Below are 13,681 nucleotides of genomic sequence, written 5' to 3' on the forward strand. Positions count from 1 at the left end.
TAAAATCCATCTTGCTAAGACATTGTTCAATCTCGGGGATATTTTAATTCCTCTCCACAGTCCCCGATCTGTGGATTCAATATCAATGTTGGAAACACCTTCTATATTCTCACTTAGCAACCCAATACTCACACATTAAAGTCATCTTGCTAAGACATTCTTCAATCTCGGGGATATTTGAATTCCTCTCCACAGTCCGCGATCTGTGGATTCAATGCCTTGGACAATATCAATGTTGGAAATACCTTCTGTATTCTCACTTAGCTAACTTGTCTGGAATGAGAAGCTGCCATGCAAATTATACATTTTGAATTAATTTATGGCAATACGAGAGGGAAAGGGCTACAAAAAAAGAAATGGAATGTGAAGAAACCACAAAGAGAGAGAGAGAGAGAGAGCACTATAGAATCGACTATGAAAGGGTGACATCACACAAGGGAAATGAAGAGATCTTAGTCAAAGGCTCACCCATGCATGCCATACCAGAATTTTTATGTGTATTGCATATCTATATGCCATATAAACAATGATCATAAGACTCAAAACATTTATAGTCAAGGGACGAAAGATACGGCAAAAGGATAAGCATTTGCATTCCTTCTACGAACATATACCCAAGGCAACGATGCCACAAAGATACACATGGAACTACATCCACTACCAAAACATGGTCAACTGACCCAAATACAAGCAAGGAGTAGAGAGTATTAGACTTAGCACCACATGGAATGACAAGATTCATACGGGTAATCTTCCATTGGGAATCAGCAAAAAAAACTACATAATATGCATCATCCAAAGTGCCAGTAGAGATAAGGCTCTTCATGAAAGCCAGTGCATGACGTATATCATGAAGAGTAAACATGCAACCTGAACCAAACTGCAACTGCACATCACCAATACTAACTACTTCCAATGCCAAGTCATTATCCAAATGGACATAACTAGTCAAACTGTGATAGCCGTGAAACCACTCTCTATGAGGGGTCACATGAAAGTAAGCCCTTGAATCTATGAGCCAACACTTATATACCCTTACAAAGCATCAATCAGCTGTGAAGTATCAAGAGAAGAAGCTACAAGTATGAAATCTTCATCAAAGTCAGTCTGCACAACATTAATCTCTTCAATCTTAACACTAGACGTGCTAGGAACAATGTTGCGATCATCATTTTTGTCCTATACTTTATCCTTGCCATTTTCTTTGTGCTTGTCCTCACGCATCTTATGGCACTATGACTGAATATGCCCTACTTTCCCACAATAATAATGACAAGTCAATGAGGACTTATGGCCATGGGACTTATTACGAGCTTGTCCATGTGACTAAGAGTGAGACCATTGAGAGTCTCTCCCATAGTGATCATTACCACCCTTACCTTTATTGCCTCTAATTGTCAAAGCATGAGAGGTGCAAGAAGCATTGATATTCTTTTTTTCAACCTCTTCAATCAAGAGTGCATCGTCTATATTCTGCAACTCTAACCCATGAGTAGATATGTTGACACACATAGCCATACAAAAGGTATGCAATGATTCACGCAGTGTAACTAAGAGAAACATGGAAAAAAGAGTGCTCTTAAATGTAATCCCCTGCAAAGACAAATGACTGATAATAGAACGAAAGTCATTTAAGTGAGATGACATAGAAGTGTTCTCCTTCATCCAAAGGTCCATGAGTTTCTTCAATGAGTATATATGAGAAGCGAGGCTTTGCTTGTCATAGACATTGCAAATCTTTTCCCGTAATTCCCATGCAAACTACCCATTAGATTCAATATTATAGAATACCTGCTTAGAGAGGGATAATATGATGTTGGATTTACATAGGTCATCTAATTCAATCCAATCCTCTACATCAATAAGTTCGGGCTTGACACCCTTATGTTTCAAAGTACTAACCTACATTTTCTATACTAAAACTTGTTAGATTTGAGCCTTCTAGTAGCTGTAGTTGGTGCCATCCAACTTATCAATATTAAAAATAGCACTATCAATCGAGACACTAGCCACAATGAAGACAAACAACTGCACAAACTACCAAATTAGGTTGTTATAATTACTGCAAACAACCCTAAAGCCACTTCTAGATCAAGTTGAAAACAAGGGATACTAACCAAGTAATGAACTATCATAATACTCAATGCAAAAAATTGTGAAATGAAGGTTATTACTTGCATATATAGTGCAATAAATTGTAATTACAACATGTTGAAGATGAAGTACATCAGTAAAGAAATCAATGCCAAAGGTGGGCAATCGTTGATATAAGATAAACTGCTACCAACAAGGAATAGCTTTAACTAGCAATGAGTGAATATGCAACTGGCACCAAGAACTGTCAAAGAATTAGTGTGTTAGATTGAGATACATTCCATAGGCATAGCCATTATGCATAGGGCGGGTCGTATGGGTAATAGAAGAGACCACAACTGGAGGCACAATGGACTAAACAATGTAATGGAAGCTCAGTACATAACCAACCAAGATACATACGTCACTGATAACATCATGTAACAAAGATAGATGCCGACCCAAAAGTAATTTTGTATCAACCCATGAAGCATCAACTACGTACATAAAGCATGACAAGAGCATATACATGTCACCACGTCCCACTAAGCATCAACTACGTACATAAAGCATGACAAGAGCATATACATGTCACCACGTCCCACTAAGCATCAACTACGTACATAAAGCATGATAAGAGCATATACATGTCACCACATCCCACGGTCTCACTGTAAGACCCTCAAGCTCAACTGCATAACCAAATGCTCAATGTAATATCCAAAGGTCAAGAAGTGGCTCCCCCACTAAAACGAAAGTTGAATGCCAAATGATTAAACAAAGCTCAAAACATCATGTGAAAGGCATCCATATACATCCAAGATCTAAGTAGCATATATTAGGGAGCATCCAATCCAAGTAGCTTACAAATCTCTTATTGGAGCATCAAATAACCATACATAACACTGAGTGACAATCAATGTCAAGCTCCAATCTCAGCTCAAAAGCAATCCAGGAGCATAACCAAGCATGTAACATAAGCCATAAGTATTAGTACATCACCCAAGTAGTCGGTAAGCACCCAAGAGCAATAAGCATATATTTACTAATTAAATGAGCTTCAATCCTAGTTATTATAACATCAAAAAAACACTATAAAACTTAGTAAAAACATGCTCAAATCAAACCCATAGCATTCCAATACATTGGCATAACATCCCCAGATGATCCGACATCAAATAGACATCTTGGGAAGCAGAAGTGACCTCCAGACAATGAATGAAGTGCTATATTGCACTGTATAATAGTAAACTGTCACAAATTGTGAATCAATGGCTAATTCCAAGAGAGTCCAACTAATGCCAAAGATATTGGGGAAGATTCCAAAGATTGCCAAGAGTCGGGAGGACTACTAGGAGTTGAAGGATGGAGCTAAAACTATCAGGGAGTAGGCAGTAGCAAGAAGCACAATTTGGGTTGTTGCTACTCTTACTACTAGTATTGAGGCCTTGGGAGCACTCTAAGGTGCTCAAATAAACTGAGTAATGCCTTGAAACAAGTTGCAAAGGGAGGAAAAAAAAGCGATAAAACTCAATGCATACCTCGGGGTGAAGAATCCATGGTTGCCATTGAAACTCTTAACTAAAGCTTTTCTCCACAAGTTGAAGCAATGCCGAATCGGACTTAAGCTCTCAAGAAAGATATCCATGATACCAATTGAAGAGAGTGAGTCCTAAATTGAAAGCACGAAGCACAAGTAAAAGCTATGGTGGAAGGAGCAAGAGCCACAAAGAGAGAGAGAGATGTGAAAACTCCAACATTCACAATGTGTGACCGATCTTTTCTTTATTCAAATGTCACTGAAAGAATAAAGAATGAAGTGAGTGATAGGTACCCACCACCTACAATGTAAAGGTGTACGGATATGCAGATACTATCATGTAACTAATACACACTTAGCTGGGCACATGCGCATTTATCCCCAACAATGTTTTCTTATTAATTTACCAACATTTGTTCTACTAGTCACATACACACACAATATGTTTTCTTCTATCTTAAAGGATATTATGCTCCCACCAACATGGGCACATAATCCATTAGTGTGACTCTTTGAACAATGCACTCAACCCTTCTTAGCATTTTGTGTGTATTCGTGTACTTGTTTGGTTATGATATAGGCACAACTATGCATGTGATATTTGTTGCATTTGGTTTAGGTATATAACCAACCTTGCCTAAGCCTAGAAATATGTAGAGCTTACATGTAACGAGGATTAGATATATATTGAATTGGACACATGTTGCATAAGCATGAATGCTTGAATACTAACCCATGTACAACTATGAACCTAAGAGAAGTCAATAGTAAAATTTCTCCTTATTCCCTTCGACATATGAGATGCATTCTACTATTCCTATGACACCTAGATATTAATACAAAAATTGTATAAATATCCCCTTAATGAAGAAAAATATTGGGTGTTCTCTAGCCATTAGTTGGTTATCCAATCCATTGCAACCAAGTTGTTGAAACCACTTGGCTACAACTATACAAGCTAGTAACAATCATGTATTCCAATAAGGTAATCCATAATATGAACAAACTTGGATGACAACTGTAACATATCTGCCACCTACTCCTTTTGTGGTGTATTATTGTTGAAACCTCGGATTATAACTTGCTCGTTGAAAATAGTATATAATACTTGTTGCTTCTTTTGTACTATGATTCCAATATGAAGGCAATATCATTTTGGCAATTAGTTATAAATGGATTCAAATCCTTTGTATCTTGTATATTGTATGCTTAATCTAATGTAAACATACATGCGTAAGCACCTTGGTAATACATGGTTGTTGACTTAGTAGTTGTTCTTTAGCAATGGTTTTTCAATGTGATATGAAAATCTTTGCCCTAATATACACATGCATACACTTGCACATGCACGACATATATGTACACATGTATATTATTTACACACACACACAGGAGGGGAAGAATAAGAGATATGGCAATCTTGTTAACTACTACTCCATCACACCATCAAAAAGTATTTTATTACTTCAAGCTTCAACTTAAGAAACCGCATCATAATAGACTTTGTATTTCCATCTCTCTCTCTCTCAAGACCAATTAGAACGTGTGGTTTAAAACACATTGTATAGGATACCCTTTTGATAAGTCAAGTGTAAAAGTAACCATGCTATATTCTTGTTATCCTTGAATAGAACATCTCGAGAAAAAAAATCCAAACTATTGTTCAACAAGTTTTGAATCTACTTATATTCAAAACTATAAAGTTCACCAAGTTTTGAGTCTACTCATATAAATTTCAACAAGTGACCTTTTCAGTTTTATTTGTAGTTAGAAGTGGAAAATGTAGTGTCATGGTTTATCAACATAAAGGTGTTCAATATCCATATCTTTTTTATTATGCCATACTTTGTAGGTTTGATTGCTTGTGGCTACTATTCATTATAACATTGCAACAACAAGTTCACAAGGGTTACTTTAGAGACTCGATGAAATGTATATGTTGTATTTACTTTGTATTAACACTTTATGCAGATGTATGCTTAGAAAGGATTTTTCAATAAAGTTCACTTCTAAAGAAGATAAAAATCTGCATACTTGGAACAGGGATAAAAGACATCTCACTGCCAAGTCTAAATGCTTTGATGCCAGTGAGTGCAGCTTGCAGAGGATTTTCATTGTTACATAGTTGGTGATTTTCAATCCCTCAAGCTAACTTGTAAGAAGGATTAGTGTGATTAGAGAGATAGGCCAGAAAACTTCAGGTTACGAAAAATCCTGAACATTCTCAGCACACTGCAGTCTCAAATGAGGGCATTCGTTATTAAACCATCAATCATTTCGGCACAACAATAAATACAGTCTGCTTAAAACCGCTGCTCTTGCTAGGCCTTGACGATCATCGCATCACGTCCAGGTCCAACACCAATGAAGCGCACAGGTATCCCAATAAGTGACTCTACTTTTTCGACGTAGAGCCTTGCAGCTGCAGGTAGGTCTTTATACTTCCTCACTGAAGAAATATCAACTTGCCATCCTGGAAGTTCTTCGTACACAACCTGTGAGTTCAGACACATAATACATAAACCTTAACAAGCCAATTACATGCACCACGAACATAAAACATGTCTATGCAGCTATTATCCAAGTACAAACAACAAGAGAGCTCACCAGACTCCAACTGTACTCCAGAGCCACTGTGTCCTGGAATACTCTGTGTTTGCTCATCCAGTACTTATGTGTGCATACTCACATGATGCAGCGCTTTATGAGAGAGAGAGAGAGAGAGAGAGAGAGAGTACTATTTCGTAATTAATGCAATTACCTTGTATGAAAAAGAAGGGGGGGGGGGGGGGGGGGGGTGATGGGGGGGGATTGCATACCTCAACATCTCCAAGAACCTGCAAATCAGCAGGAAAAGTAGGCAGGATTTTCCCATCCTTGGCACGGTACGCCACTCCAAGCTTCAGGGATTGCAGACTTGATAGAACATCCAACTTAGTCATATTCAGGCATGAAAACCCATTAATCTGGCTGGAAAATTTCAGTGCAACAATGTCAAGCCATCCACAGCGGCGAGGTCTTCCTGTAGTAGTGCCATACTCATAACCAGCAACTCGGATTGTCTCCCCAAGTTCCCCAAACAATTCAGTGGGATAAGGTCCTTGCCCCACCCTTGTGGAGTATGCTTTTACCTACGGTTCAATATATTGCACATTCAGGCTAAAAAGCTACCTAGCTGATGATGAATTTGCATTTCCATAGAAGTCCAGCACCATAATCAATTCCAAAGAAACACATACCACACCAACTATATCCCCAATAACTCTAGGAGCAATGCCTAGCCCTGTGCAAATTCCACCCGCTGATGGATTTGATGAAGTCACAAAAGGATAAGTGCCGAAATCCACATCCAGCATGGTGGCCTGACCACCCTCTACCAACACTCTCTTCTCATTTCGGTAAGCATCATTGACATATTGTACAGTATCTGTGATGAAAGGCCCCAGGCGTTCAGCAAATTTCTTGTATCTATCTACCTCTTTGTTAATCAATTTCTCATCATATTCAAAGCCTTTGAACCGAGATGATGCATCCCAGTGAAGTAAAGCCAACTTTTCCCTAAAAGTGTCGATATGCCTTAGGTCGGTCACTCTCACACCATTCCGGATGGCTTTGCTTGCATAGCATGGTCCAATACCGCGCTTGGTTGTCCCAATCATAGACCCTTGAAGTTCAGCTTCCCGTAAGCCATCAACTGTTTGATGCAAATCAAACAGCAGGTGGGCACGATCAGAAATCAGAAGTCTTCCTTTGCAATTAACACCACTGGACTCAAGCCTGTCTATCTCATCGAAGAAGGTCGGTAAATGAGCAACAACTCCATTGCCAATTACACACACAGTGTTTTCATTTAGTATTCCTGATGGTATAAGATGAAGAGCAAACTTCTTTCCTCATTATTGTATATAGTATGGCCAGCATTTGATCCCCCCTGCAAATCAAACCACTTACTAAAAAACTGTTGTCCCTAAACCACACTTCAATCGAATCTGAAACATTGCAAAACACATTTGGGGTGTAATTAGACCAAAGAAAGGAAGAAATCTTCTATTCCATAAAATTGTTTGCTTTAGAACATGTAGGTTTATATGTATCAATGCTAGGACAAATCAGTGAACAAAGAGGTGGAACTGAACCAGAATAATAGAGCACTGACATGACCTCCTGCTCTACTGCCCAATCCAGTAAAGCACTCCTGAGTAGCTCGATTCCCATCCTCCATCCTGCAGTTAAGCAGCAGCACTCAGCCTGTGGCATGTTTGGAGAGGACAACCACTGTCTGTGAGGTGCAGATTGAGGGTCTTTCCTTGGAGGATATGCAGCAGTTAGCACAGCAGATCTGAGGAGAGTTCGTGCCCTGTTCATCAGCACCCTGTCTTGGCTGCTGTCTGCCACACTTGCTGCCCATCAAGACTGAAATCCAGTTATCTTTGCTGTTTTGCACATCCAGCATATTTGTCCACACTTATGTACAAATTGGTATATAGCTATTATGCTTTGCTTGTTGAGACTGCAAGAGTGGAGCAGGGTCGTTTGGATTCATTTATGATTCACGAGATCCCTAGTCCTAAAGCATGGCAGCATGCTAAGCCAATGATGCAAGCGGCGACATAATCCATGAAGAGTTTCAATCAGAACAGGACTATAGAAACCACCAAGAGGTGGAACGAATCAAGTGGTGCATCCTCCATTTTAGGGAGGTGGAAAGGTGATTGTGGGCTGATCTTTGAAGCATTGATCAGAGCCCTAACTGACACGTTCCTTGCCTATTTAAAGTCACCTTGTTAATGAAGAATGAATCAAGTGTGCAGTTGTTCATCTCTCTCATGGCTCTATTTTCTCATGGCACCCACTTACTCTAATGATTGTGGTTTACAACTGTCACAACTCTATAGAAACAGAATTTGTATCCTTTTTCATTAATTTGTCTATATAATGATTTATTAAATTTGTTTCCTTTGCACTAATTAGATATAAAGAAAAGCGCATTGGAGCTGGCCACTAATGAGTGGTCACAGGTTATGGTGGACTCACGCGGTGGGTTAGAGAAAAGATAGTTCACACTTCCACCTATATGACCTGATTGGACGCCTGTGACCAGAACTCACGCATATCAGGGTTAGACTCGCACACAGAAAGGATTGATGCCTTGAAGTGTGGGCTAGATCCGCCAGAACAGACAATTACAATCAACAAGATGGCATGATCATGAAATGCTTGTACAATGTGCATGTGTGGGCTGAAAGCTTGAAATGCACATTTCTTTGCTTAAGAAAGTCACATGAAGATTCTGATACCGTTTTTGCGATGTACACGGAAAAAGCTTTCATATGACCCATATTGGGAGGGTTCCTAAATTTTAGGAGGTCCCTAAATTTTAGGAGCCTCGAATTAGCCTAAAAATGCTAATCCTAAAAATAGGGATGTCATTCTAAAAATAGTAAATTCTATACTCTGACTGTACTTACTAAATTTGGTTGTTTCTATTCTTGACAGTATTCAGCCCAAAAAGGAAGGCCATAAAGAAGAGACAAGTGTCAAGACACTTGTCACACAAGTTTCCAAGTGTCCCACCACTTGTCACATCTCATGACATGTGGCTGGACACTTGTCTTGTGCTACTCCACTTTCCCCTTTTGTACTAGCTCTTCCCTCTCCTATAAATAAGAGCTCGTTTTTCTTCATTCAGCATCATTTTTCTTTGCTGTAAACTCATGTACAGCACCCACAGATAGCCAGAAACTGGCCCCATCCATCCCCATCATCATCCCCCACTTCTCCATTATCGGATTCCTCCATATTCTCTTTTATATCACTGCTGTTTTACAGGACAGCAAGCATGTAAATTCATTACAGCACCTTCTTCTCGAGCTCTTTCTTTCATTTTAGTAACAAGAAGCAAGCCCTATCCATGTACTGCTGATCAACGATGGAGAAAGGCTGATTTCCCCTCTTTTTTCTCTCATACTGTAAAGAAATCAGTTCTTATCATTGCATAATAGATAATGCATGTGTATTTGTACATCTTTGCATGATCTTGTGAGAGTGAGAATTACTTCTCCTCACTCTCACGTTGATTGTAACTGAGCTCTTCCCTAAGGGACTTGGGTTGAGCTGAAATACATTCCTTCGGGGGGGTTGCCCATCTTTAACCCTCAATCTTGTCTCCATTACTTTTACATTTTCATGACTGTAATTTTGTGAGTAATTTTCATTTTCAACTTTTAAGTGTTCATTCTCTTTTATATTAAATCTCGAAAACAAGCGAATATCATAATTGTTAAGCATACACGTTGTTCAAGGCGTTTACAAGAACTTGCATTTTAAACATTGTATCGAAGTCTATTGCATTCTCTCTCTTACTATCAGGCATCTCCATAGCTAAACGCTAGGCATTTCAAACTAGTCTTTGCAACTCATGCCTCTTGTCTACACCTTACAAAATCTCTCAATCCTTGCATCCAATTGTTCACCTATTTTCTAGAAGACACTTCAAATTTGTCACGTTGTCTTTGGGATGTGAACATAAGCATCACCATAGCAGCCAAAAATGTCAGAAACGTTTAGAAAAGAAACGTCAGAAACATGTTTCGTAAGTTTCTTTTAAGAGGGGGTAAAATAAGAAACACGGGTTTTTTTATATAGGGATTTTTAATAGTTTTGATTGGGGAAAGAGGTTGAGGTTCTAAACCTCTATAAAACTCTCTTAAACAAAGAATGGCTAATTGAGCTTGAGTGATAATAGAGTCAATTGAGAATAATACATTATACGTTACATATCCATGATCCATTATTGACTTGTCACTTATGTCAAAGTTAGTCTTTAGACAAGCTATACTATGGTTTAGAACTCAAACATTATGATTCATATATATCATACAAAAAAAATTGAAATTAACATGTAAATAGCCTATATATAATATGGATTGAGTCAAGTCGCAACATCATGATTCTCATTTCGAAATAAGCTGACAAAATGTCAAAATCGAGAATTAATCGTAATATATCATAAATAACTTATAAATGAAACTAAGGTCGTATAATATTCAAATCTCAATACAAGAATAGATACTAGATTGACAATTTTCAATAACTAAACAAAATCACAAAAAAATCAATCTCTCATCCAAAATCTTGAGCCCTCAAAAGTCATTACACATCATTTTTCTTTACCTTCTCCTTCTTCTCCTTATCGGGGCAATCCTTCTTCTAGTGACCTGTTTTGCCACAAATATGACAAGTAGACTCTTTTTCCTTCTTAGATTTGTCTTTTTTCTTTTTCTTTTGGTCCTTCCCCTTCTTCTGAGAGGATTGACCAACCAAAGCTTCAGACTTCGAAGCATTGGTTTCTTTCAATTACTCCTCTTGGTCCAAGACCATAGCAACCAACTCTTCCCACCGAAGAGTCTTAGACCGCCCTGAAGCAATCAAGGCGAAATAAAAACCACTGAAGCGAGACGGTAAATATGAGAGAAGAGTTATCGCCATGTCTTCAAAAGTGATCACCTTTCCTGTGTCTGAAGCTACCTTAGCTTGTTGATATGCTCCCGCATATGGATAATGACTTGTTGACACTCATAGTCCTCATTTGCACTTCCAAAGACACACACTTCATGAGGGTCATCTGATTATACATCTGATCCAACTCTAGCCATATCTCCCTAGCCACTGTCAAATGCTCTATGTGAGAGATAACAGTTGTAGTGTATGAGAGAAATAAAAACGAGTGAATTTGTGCATTGAGTTTATCCCAATGTGCTTGAGTCTTTACCAACTCTGCCTTCTCATTGGAAGAGAGTCTGGACTCGTCTCGTGAAGAAGCACGGTTAATAGCCTCCGTAACAAGCTCCGCCAAATCATAGGACTCCAATATGGCAAGCATCATAACCCACTAGATGCGGTAGTTCTCACCATCGAGCTTTTGATCTAAAGGAAGAGCCGGTAGGATGGACACCTTCAAGTCCATGATCGCTTGAAACTCTGTCTAGGCCTCAGAAGACATCTCCACCTACAATGCCTGCATAAAACACAAAAAGCAACCCCCTTTGACTATGAAAATACAACCTGCTAGGGCTTCTTCACCCGCCGAAGGCGATGAATAGGTAAAATCTGCACTTGAAGGCCAAAAACGCAACCTTCTTCCTTCTCTAACAGCAGCAACTTCAGCAAATCTTCTCTTTTCTCGCACACCCATGCTCACCTCAGTCTTGTTCTGATGCACAGCCCACCTGCTCGCACTTGAACGCTAAAAACACAGTCTTGTGTCGCGCTGAGAACTCCTCTTTAGATAGGTCCACCAGTCCTTCAATGCTCTGATACCATGTCAAAGTGAAGCAATGCGGAAGCAAATGACCATGACAAGGAGTGAAGAGAAAGAGAAGAGGAGGGAGAGAAAGAGACAGTGAAACGCAGAAAATCTGCAGTGAAGAATGTTGTATAAGGATGCAAAATTATACACGGGTGCACAGAAAATATCTGCGTATATCTCCACCTTGAGGACCTCAATCTCCATCATCTTCGAGTGCAATCTCCATCACCAGCAGGCTGAAATCTGTCCCATACAAGTGTCCAAGACTACTGGAAACTCAGCCTTATAAAGGCTGAAAGTAATGCCTTAAAAATACCTGAAATAATCAGGTCGGCTGCATTTAATGCAGCCGACTGCATTTGGACAATCCGACTACTGCAATGTGGCACTACTGACATGGCACAGGAGATGACTAATGACTCTCAACAAATATGTGTCAATGGCAAAAGAAGTAATAAGTTGTACTTGATAGATACTAGGTGGTACCTAATGATAGATTTTGATCTAGATAATTTTATTATCCATTAATGTCAATGGTGGTAACATTAGGAACTAGAAATTAACTAATTGATTAATGTCATTTCACACCCGAGCATATTTAAAAGGCACGAGGCCTTTATTCCCAACAACCTTCCACCTAAAGGCAATGTGCCTTAAGAGGAGAAAAGAACCAGCTAAGTCTAGGTATGTACAAAACTAAAATACATATATCTATCCAACTCCCATCGTCAGTCGGCAATGAGCAAACCGCTCTACTGGAAGATCCTTCCTGAGAAGATCTGCAGGATTATCATCTGTATGTACTTTGACAAGCTCAATGCTCTTGCTGTCAAGTATATCTCTATTGAAGTGATACTTTACCTGTGTGTGCTTCGTCTTTGCATGAAAGACGAGATTCTGTGCTAGCATGATAGCACTCTGACTATCACAATGGAGAACAAGTACTGTGTTATGCCAAGCTCTCCTACCAGATGTGAAAGCCATAAAGCCTCCTTGCATGCCTCAGTGGCAGCCACATACTTTGCCTCTGTAGTAGACGACGCAACACACTTTTGTAGCCTGGAGATCCAAGAGATTGCTCGTCCTGTGAAGGTACATACATACCTAGAAGTGGACTTCATGCAATCTGCATGACCAGCATAGTCTGCATCCGTAAAGCCAACAACAAAAGCCGTCTGCTTTTCAAAGCAAATGCACAACTCCTTTGTGCCTTTGAGATATCTCATAATACCTTTCACAGCATCCCAACGCTTCTTGCCAGGGGTTGCCATGTATCTGCTAACCATTCCCACTGCAAACGCAATGTCAGGACATGTAGCAACCATAGCATACATCAAACTGCCAACAACTAAAGCATATGGTATCTTGGCCATTTCAGCCTTCTCATCATCAGATGTAGGGTTTTTCTCTGCACTAAGTTTCACATATGGAGGCAATGGAACCCCAATTGTTTTCCCCCCTCCATATTGAAACACTGCAAAACTTTGAAGATATGCTCCTGCTAAGATAGATAGAGTAAGCCTTTCGATCTATCTCTGAGTATTCGCATGCCAAGAATGTGATTTGCATCACCAAGATCCTTCATCTCAAAGCTGCTATGAAGACTTTGCTTCAATGAATCCAAGCATAAGTATCCATGCCAGCAATCAGCATGTCATCAACATACAAAACCAAGATAATCAAGCTGCTATCTACTGCCTTCTTGGTGTACAAGCAGTGATCCACTTGACTTCTATGAAAGCCTTGGGACTGCATGAATG

The 13,681-nt window shown here is 39.3% G+C and overlaps 1 pseudogene across 1 annotated transcript in view; it reads right to left on the reverse strand.

The window, feature by feature from the left end:
- Nucleotides 1–5,458: 5,458 nt before the first annotated feature.
- LOC148009087 (adenylosuccinate synthetase, chloroplastic-like) overlaps nucleotides 5,459–13,681 on the reverse strand; it is a 45,780-nt pseudogene continuing 37,557 nt past the window's right edge. The window contains exons 2-4 of the transcript XR_015689876.1: nucleotides 6,853–7,544; nucleotides 6,433–6,744; nucleotides 5,459–6,108 (exon numbers count right to left, since the gene is read on the reverse strand). The product of XR_015689876.1 is annotated as an adenylosuccinate synthetase, chloroplastic-like (transcript). The remainder of the gene's footprint in view (nucleotides 6,109–6,432; nucleotides 6,745–6,852; nucleotides 7,545–13,681) is intronic.

Source organism: Lygodium microphyllum, unplaced genomic scaffold (assembly GCF_053477565.2).
Source record: "Lygodium microphyllum isolate KBCC unplaced genomic scaffold, Lygodium_microphyllum_v1.1.10 scaffold_41, whole genome shotgun sequence".
NCBI classification, from domain to species: domain Eukaryota; kingdom Viridiplantae; phylum Streptophyta; class Polypodiopsida; order Schizaeales; family Lygodiaceae; genus Lygodium; species Lygodium microphyllum.